Here is a 7648-nt window from a genome sequence, read left to right as displayed (position 1 = left end):
GCATGGTTTTGGGATGTGGGAGGAAATTGGAGTGCCCGGCGTTATCCACGCAAGCACGGGGAGAAATGCAATATCCACACAGGAAGGTTTGATCTCATGACCTCAGAACTAGCTCACCAGCTATATTTTTGCATTGGTGTAAATCTTAAGTGCCCTTGGAAGTGTCTTTAAGTGCAGCTAATATACTCATATGAAAACTAATGAATTAATATGAAAATGTTTTATAGTTCAGCACCATCTGATGATAAATTTATTATTTAATCATTCTAAGACTCACTTTAATTTTAAATTCCTAAAAACTACACAAGCAAAGATGTTTTCAAAACATATGTCTTGGTTAAAAATGGGCTTATTTTCTTAGCACGGCCGGAGAGTATCTTACAAGTAGCCAACCTTGTTTTTCCGCCGTGTTTGTTGGAAGACATGAAGGAAAATCACTTGAATAACTTTGCAAATTAGCCGACCAAGTGAGATCTTGCTAGTCACTTCTGTTAGGCACACGTAGCATGGTGCGTTACATCATTTACCACTGGATATAGCTAAATATTAGGCATCACGGACTCAATTGTTTTATGAACTAATTGGAATAAACATAATTGATGTGTTCAAGACAGAACTAGAAAAAAAATATGCTCACAATTACGTTCAAGCATTTTCATTTTTTCTGTGTAAAAAGAGCTTAGTCAAGCATTTAGATATCCGGTATCCTTTCATTATCTGAACCACTTATTCTTAATAGGGCCCATTTCCTCTGACTCAGTAAACCAAAGTATCTGGAGAAAACTCACACAAGCATGAAAATAATGTGCCAACTTCACACAGAAAGAGTGCAGCCCAATTCGGAGTCTTAAAATGTGAGAAAGACATGCTAAACACTCTTACACAATGTTACTCCGCTAATATTGGTTTTGTGCAACAGAAAAGACAATGTTTTAAAAGACAAATTGTTTTTGCTGGCACTGTTGACATGGACAAGTGAAAAACCTCTACCAATTCCAAGCACAAATAAAACTGTGTTTTGCTGTTAGTCACACATTATTTTTCACCATGTTTTAAGCTACTGCCAGTAAAAGAATGCAACGTATTGACTGACTCAGACAGGAAAGGTTATGCCCTGGTAACAAGAACAAAACATCCTACATAAAGGAACAATGCAGGCATGTGACGCATAGACCAAAAATTGAATTTTTACAGAGACATGTTTGCCAAAAATGCCAATCAGAACAAGAAACGAAAGTTTTTTTTTCAAATATGTTTGATACTTTGCCTGAGCTTAAACTTTAAAATGAGATTTAGTATATCACAGTTTTCAAGCTTTTTAATTAAATATGTGTCTTTTTTCAAGGTTATGTCAGTTCGCAAAGTTGCTTACTAAGTAATTCCAGCCTTAAATTAAACAAAAGAGAAAATGTGTTATTAAACACCATGTTATCTGGAATTAGGACCATAGCATATTATTGATGACCTCATGTAAAGTCGAGCTGTTAGACCTTGGCACCATCACGGTTCACAGTTCATGGATTATAGACCCCTTAACCACCAGGGTGTCATTATTTGCCCATTGCCTTCACCTGTGCCCGCTAGTTTCCTGATTGGTTCCCCTCCTATTTAAACTCAACACTCTCGTTCACTCCTTGTCAGTAAGTCAGCGAACCTCCGCACATGCAAGGCAAGCACTTATTAACTTTGGCTCCCGTCTGTCCTGTCCTTTCCTGTATCCTACTCGTCTGTCCCTGGCTTCCTGATCATCTCCGGCTACCTGATTTGATTCTTTCTCCGATTAGCTCCAAGTTCCTGTCCCGGCTGCCCGACATGTTTCTGCCCACCGACCACGGCTCGATCTCCCGTCACCTGCCCGACTTGTTTCTGCCCACCGACCACGCACTGATCTCCCGTCCCGGCTGCTCGACTAGTTTACACGCTTCAACCACGCTCTGATCTCGTTTGCTTCCTGCTTCTCCTGCCCAGCAATCGCCGAATCGCTGGCGTTTGTTTTCCCGTGCCTGACTTCTCAGCTTCCGCAATAAAGCGCGGTGTGAAACGTTACCCGTTTGGGTCTACCGTTGGTTCTGGTTCTGACACAGGGTTGTAAGGGCACCACTTCCTGTAGTGTGTCTATGGAAGTACAGCTTGGCGGTGCCCATCCAGGACCTTTTTTGGGTCGTGGTTTGCTCCCCCACACGAAACATTGTATTGTTTACCATGGTTACCAGTGGCAGGAGAGGATTTCTGATCCGACTCAGATACAGCACCTCCATTATCTAGTCACTATTGTTTTTCGATTCAAAGTGTCATCCTGCTTTTCAGATCTCAGCATTAACAGGCAAGCATATACTGTCTTAAATGCCCAATGGTTGACGGGCGTTTTCCCTGTCGCCTTTAAAACGGCTTGTTGAGGCCCCATCTGAAGAAGAGCAATTTAGACTTAAGAGTTTTTAATAACCATCGTCCAGTGTCCAACCTACCGTTTTCAAGCAAGGTTTGAGAAAAACTTTTTTTTTTATTGAGCTGAATTATTTTTTAGAGGAAAACACTATTTTAGGGAAAAAAAACAGTCTGGTTTTAGGAGCAACCACTGGACAGAGACTGCACTTAGACTTAGAAACCTGGTGGGCATCTCTGGTACTGTTTTAAACAGTCTTTTGTTCCTGTTTCCAGTTTCGTCCCTGTATAGTTTGCCCTGTTTATTTTTGATATCCTGTTTTGATATCAATCCTGTCTGTTCCGTCATGTCCGGTATCGACCCCATCTGTCTGATATCTGCTCGGGCAATTTGTATAGATGTCGTTGGCCTCTGGCTTCCTATCATTCCACGCCAGACTGCTGCCTAACATGCATGACTCCCCATTTCCCGTAAAATAAAAGGCTTGTGTGAGAAACGTCCAGCATTTGGGTCCGGATCCTGTTCCGGTTCTTGACAAGATATTTGCATTCACTCTACATAACATAAGGGTATTTTAGAGCAGACCTGGGACCTTGAGAGCCGCACATTTCCTTTCAAGTCTTTTGAGTAAGACAAGAAAGTTTGACCATAACATGCACTGGCTCCCGGTCTGAATAAGATGTGACTTTAAGGTTCTCTTACTAACTTAAAGATGTCTGCATAGAATTGCCCCCTCTTTTCTCTCTGATTTGTTGTCCTGTTATGTTCCTGCACGGAGCTTCTGCTCAAAATATGCTGATATACTTGTGACTCCAAGAGCCCAGAAGAAATCTGAAGGACCGACAACGTTTTCTGCTCTGCCTTCGGAGATTATATTTGCAACCTCAGTAGAATTTTTTAAATCTAGATGTAAGACACAGTTCTATTCCCAAGGTTATGTTTGATGCCCACCTCATACTTTTCTTTTCCTGTTCTATCCAGCTGCCTGGATGGTGGTGAAGTGAGGGAGAAGGTCATATTAAGATGAGTGTGCGGACCAGCGCCTGGACATGAAGCAGATCAGTGTCTGCATTGGGATGGGGAGCTGCATCATTGCTGTCATGGACTTTTCTGTCAATTCTTTCATATTCACTATGTTTTGTGTGTTGTTACCTAATGCAAAATGTATTTCAGCCTGGTCATCGTGGAAGGAGGATTACCACTTGCAAGGCCCCTTCTCAAGGTTTCTTATTTTCCTCATGTTGAGGTTTTGAGTTTTTCCTTGCCCGCATGTTAGTTTCAGATCAGGAAATGTAATGTAAAGCCCAGTGTAATTGTGGCTTGTGCAGTCCACTGAGACATATTGTGATTACGGGCTATACAAATAAACGTGACTTGACCTGACATCCCACACAACTCCAGAGGCCTCTCATTGTCAAGTCAGGAGACACAAGTCATCAGCCTGTTGGCAAGCTGGCAGGAGCTTTTCACTGATCCTAGTGATTGGAATCATTTGCATTGAAGAAGAGGTCCGGCCTAGAGGGTGCCAACATGACTGAATGGCATATTGCAGCCATGGGGATCCCCAAAAACTAAAAATCTTGTCAAAGGCTGGCCAAAAAGATGAGAAGAAAAATGGTGCTGCATGCGAGCACCGAAAAAAGAAACATGTACAACATTGTGTGGTCCAGTTTAGTAGGCATGCAAATACAACATCCAACGATTTGTCCTGGATCCAGTTGATACGCTGCTTATACAGAACACACTGTATGTGTCATGATGGTTCCAAAATTAGCTGACTTTAAAGGCTTAGAGAGGTGGTCACAGAGCTCAGTGAATCCCCCCTGGAATTAGCTGAAAGATCATTCCACCTTCTTAGGATTAATAGAGTATATGACAGTGATTAAACTGGATCAGGAAAAACGGAGCTTAACTTGAAGCGTAAGTCAACTTAAAGGATTTCCTAGTAAATGTTGTGTTGTATTGGCCCCTACTGGTCAAAATACAGCGTGTGTAGAATAAGTAAAAGAAACAATAAAGACTTGATTTCATCCCTCTTTGAAAGGTGTTGGCTTTTTTGGTCTTGTCAAGTTAAAATGACACCAAAAATAACACTATAACTCATTTGCTAAAGTCTGATGTTTGTGATGTCATCTTCATTAAAAATGCAATCACAAAATACCCTACCTCAAAGATTGATAAAAACAGGTGGATTTTTCTTTTGTTTTACCAATAATGTATTTGGGAAAATATATATTTTTTGCACATATGGCAACCGCAAAATATTAAATGCTACAATAGACTTTTTGCTTTAAGTTTAGATATAGCACAATTTTATCCTCTTTAAAATATTATGTCAGTTGTTTGTTGGATTTTTTAACGGGACATTGTGTATTGTATTTTTTTTAAACTTCAGTCATTTAAAAAAAAACATTATTTATTTGAATAATGTGGCACGGTGGGTGAGTGGTTAGCACGTCCGCTGCACCGTTCTGAGGTCATGGGATCAAATCCAGCGACCAGCCTGCCTGTGACTTTTGGATCCACTAATAAATTGCTGCTCATGCAACATGCCCCACCACAATTGCTTGCCTGAATAACATGTGCAGCGCCACCAACATAATGGTATAATTTTCCAAAGAATGCATGTTATTCTTCCCACCTAAAACACTGATAGGCATCCGGTCGGAGTTTACGAGAGAATCATTGTCAGCTCACGGTGACTTAATATTGCAACGGGAACAGTCAAAACAAACAATATTGACTCTTAAAATGATTGATGTTGTTTACATCTCGGATTTGAGCTGAAGCTTTAATCAACAACAAATGCATCACGTTAGCACCATGGACAGCGGCATATATCTCAAGTCAAAGTCAGAGAGAGAATGAATCACTTTAGCTGATGCTTTTCCACATTCACAATACTGCGGTGAATTTGTGGTCCAAGTCCTGTGAAGAGAAGCATTGCAGCAGGCAGGTCTTATATTACAGCAGTTGTAAATTACATGCGTACATTTTTAGTACTATGTTGTGTTCTATTTTGCTTTGCCATGTGTGGATTTGATTTTTACTTGGTTACCTAAAAGTTGTTTACTCTTATTAGCACATTTTGTTCTTCAGTATTTTCTTGACCATTTCTAGTTTTTCATAAATAAATACATTTCATATCCAAATTGTTTATTTTTAATTTTTATTTTTTTTATTTTACACTTCGAAAAACATTGGGGCAAAACAGAAACACTTAAAATATCTTTCGGGTCAAGGTTGGATTGAATTGACTACGTGGGTTGAGAAATTGGGTTGTTTGGTTGATAAGAAACTACAAAATGTTGACACCTTGTGAAGAACAGAACCAAGAAGGGGGTAATTTTAGTAAAGAGCAGCTGGGAATCAGGGCATTTTTTCAAGTTGGGGTTAGGAGTTGGAATTTTAGCGTTAGGTTTGGAAGGTAGGGTTTGAGTTAGGCTGTTAGGTTTAGGGCTAGGAATTAGGGTTAAGGGTTGGAAGGTTATGTTTTGGAGCTGGGTTAGGTTTATGGGGTAATAAGTTCATGGTTAGGGGTTAGCGTCAGTATTAGAGGGTTAGGGTAAGAGCTTTAAAGGTAAGGTAAGAGGTAAGGGGAAGGGTTTATAGGTTAGGCTAAGTATTGAGGGTTTAACATACACACACATAAAAAATAATTCAGCAGATTGAGCTCCATTACTCACATATACAACAATACCCCCAATCAATTGCGTCACAAAGCGTTCCCCCCACCACCTTGCTCTCAAGCAGGTTAGTTACGAAGACAATGTTGCCATGGTAACTGTTCGGGATCTCAAGTTTGGCAAACAATGTATGAGTTACCTGTCATATGTCGTGTCCTAAATGGGTAACTCTTTGTTTGCAGCAACATTTTGGTGTCGTAATTTTTGGAAAAGAAATCATATCTTTCATGTTTTTATGATTTTATTACAAAAGTGTCTCTAAATATTTTCCACCCTGCCATCTCCTGACAAACATTTGACCAACAAAGCATTTTTTTAATGTTTTTTTTTCCATTAAAAACATACATCTATACTTTTTTTTTTGTAACCCTTTACTACTACGGTCGTAGGGGCACCATATCATGGTGTGTCTTGGGCAGCTAAGTCGCGCCCATGGCTCTCCAGGCCAACAAATGTTTGCACCCAGTCTCGAATATCATCATTATAATACTAATAATATAAGATATTGTTAATATAATTATCATTCACGGACCTTATTAGCCCCCACTCCAACCAGGTTCAGAGATCTAACAGGGTGGATTTTTTGTAGCTGCCTAGAGCTCCTTAGATGATCATCTTTCAGCTCGCTATTTTTCAACAGAATAACAAAAAACTGTATCTCACATGTTTATTTTTAAATTGTACACAATAAATATTTTCCATAATTTGCCATAACAATGAAATGTCGCTACAAACAGAGGATTACACATTTTTTTGTATACCCCTCAATCACAAAGCGTCTCAAAAGACTGCACACCAGTCAATTTTTTGACCAAATTGTTTGGTTTTTGACATATTTCTTAATATGAGTATAATGTGAGCCTACATACTAGACATTAGTTAGAAATCAGTTTTACATAACACCAGTGCTGGGAACATTACTTTAAACGGTAATTAGTTACAGTTACTCACTACTTCTTCCAAAAAATAACTGAGTTAGTAACTGGATTATTCTGAAGTAAAAGTAACTTGTTACCAGGGAGAGTAACTCTTTTTGTTACTTTATTGAGGGGTTGTGTGACAATTTTTTAAAATTTTCTGAGCAGTAACCGAGTCAGTTGATTAGAGAAGAAAGGGTAGTTTTGCTCTAGAACCCTGTAATACTTAATTTAACCTCACCAGAAACAGATTTGTCCTACACGTAAGGTGAAACAAAAATAACAATTAAACAATATAATACAATAAACTTCAGCAGTAACCAATATAAAGTTAGTTTAATAAACTAAATCTAACTCTCACCACCTGAGACAACTGGTCAAGTAGACATAGCCTACTGTACTTCAAGTGTTTTGTTCACAAAAAAGTCTGTAAAACATTATCATGTGGGGTATTTAATATAATTTAATACCATGTGAGTTATTTAACACTGCAGTGTAAAATTAATAAATCAAACTCTCACAACCTGCAAAACTGGTCAGGTAGAAATAGGCAACTGCACTTCATTTTGTTCACAAGAAAAGTCGACAGTAAAACAATATGTGACTAGCCAATCCCTTTCTCTATGTGATGTTAAGTGCTTAATAACATAGGGACTGCATTA

The sequence above is a fragment of the Urocampus carinirostris genome, chromosome 3 (assembly GCF_059441175.1).
Source record: "Urocampus carinirostris isolate Australia breed hairy pipefish chromosome 3, RoL_Ucar_1.0, whole genome shotgun sequence".
Classification (NCBI taxonomy): domain Eukaryota; kingdom Metazoa; phylum Chordata; class Actinopteri; order Syngnathiformes; family Syngnathidae; genus Urocampus; species Urocampus carinirostris.
Note: the sequence above shows the minus strand (reverse complement) of the source record.